Source organism: Pseudophryne corroboree, chromosome 4 (assembly GCF_028390025.1).
Source record: "Pseudophryne corroboree isolate aPseCor3 chromosome 4, aPseCor3.hap2, whole genome shotgun sequence".
Classification (NCBI taxonomy): domain Eukaryota; kingdom Metazoa; phylum Chordata; class Amphibia; order Anura; family Myobatrachidae; genus Pseudophryne; species Pseudophryne corroboree.
In genome coordinates, this window is record NC_086447.1 from 412,231,793 (window position 1) to 412,233,793 (window position 2,001).

The window sequence follows — 2,001 nt, forward strand, 5'->3', positions numbered from 1 at the left end:
GTTGCAAATCCCACCCCTAAATCTCCCTTCAGCACACTATAAATTACCTGTAACCATACCTGAACCTATCTGGTAATAGAAATTCAGAGAATTAGTCACACATGTTTGCAAACACATGTTTAAGCTGCTGAATCACTTCACGGCTTCTCCGATATCAGCAGTCCTAACACTACATAATAGCAGTGCCCACATAGGGCCATGTAATTTGTCACAGTAGGCCACATGATAAAGGCTATTACTAAAACACATCCAGACAGAGAGCTAACTTACCAAGGAGCCACCCCCAGGATCTCCCATTGGCACTACAAGGAAAAGCATGCCTTACAAATACTGCTCCCATTCAATGCCTGATCGATAATCGCCCACCATGCGAATTCGCACAACAGCGATTAGATCTGAATTGGGCCCTATGTTTGCAAATACAGGGCCAATTTTTTCCATATACCCTAATAGAAGCTTCCAAGATAGGTGCTGCATTTTTTCGTCTAGCCAAGTCTCTGTAATACGGGTGAGATCTGAAGATTCAATAAGGTCAGCAATTGTAACAGATTTTTCTCAATTCTGTGAGTGATCCAGAATTTATAATGGGATTCAAAAACAGAGTCTAATTTCATTTGCTTATTGCCGTATCCAGTTGTTTCTCTCATATATAAAAGGTGTATTTTGAACCAGGGTTTATAAGCTACAGGTACAGTACATTTTCTTTTCAATTGCTGATTTAGAGACAAACAAGTTATTCCAGAACAAAGTAGGCTTGTGGAAAGGTGTTAGAATCCATTCCTACTGTGTAGGTGTGAAATCCCTGCAGGCCTCTTTTGACATAGATATTCCTTGCAAAGGTAGAGATAACGGGGGTCATTCTGACCCGATCGCTCGCTGCACTTGTACGCAGTGCAGCGATCGGGTCAGAACTGCGCATGCACTGGCGCCGCAGTGCGCCGGCGCATGCCGGACGGCCGAAGGCTGTCATTCCCTAGCAATCGCCTCTGCCTGATTGACAGGTAGAGGCAGTTGCAGGGCGGGAGGGGGCGGCACGGCGGCGTCTGGCCGCTGCTTTGGGGGCGTGGTCCGGACAACGCAGGCGTGGCCGGACTGTGCAGGGGGGCGGGCCGCAGCGGCCGCGTGACTTCACACACAGCCTCTGCGACCAAGGCAGTGACGAGCAACTCCCGGTCAGCCGCAGGAGCTGCGCTGGCCGGAAGTAACTCAACAAGTACAAAAGCATCACCGCTGGGGGGGAGACCGGACAGACATGCAGGGCGGGCTAGCCCTGTGCTGCCCCCCCCCCCCCGCATGTCTGGGAACATGATTGTAGCTGTGCTAAATTTAGCACAGCTACGATCAACTCGGAATGACCCCCAACATGTATCGAGGGAATAAGTAGGGTCCCTGTATTTTAAAATGAACAGAATTTCAGAGGCTGGGGATATTGATTTTTAGATTATTAATGCAAGAGATCAGATTTATTTGCTGAACAGAGACCATAGGTAACTGATGTCTAAGGGAGGAGCTGGATGGAGTCAAAGATATTTTGTTTTTTATGGTACTGTATCTTGCTCTGGAGCTGTTCACTGCATATGTAGTGCCAGTCTGAGTCACAGTGAAAGAGGCAGAGGTTTCAATCCAATGTGAATCTCAGTGCAAGAATGCAACCCATTCATTTTGGATGCTGTTCTAAAGGCAAAGGGTGGTCAAACCAAATAATGATTTGATTTAGATTTCTCTTCTGTACATTCACTTTGCGTTTTTATTCATTGAAATAAACCAACTCTTCTATTTTTAAAAGCATTCTTACTTTGCAGCATTTTTTCACACCTGCCTAAAACTTTTGCACAGTATTGTACAAAAATTAGAAATAGGACAAATGTCCTTTACATCAAACAACAAATTACCAAACAATATGATTAAAATGCTTAATCCAGCTGCTTCAGTCAAATAATATGATCCTGGCCGATTCTTTCACTTGTGCTCTTGGTCCATATGCATGAGAAATTTAAAAAT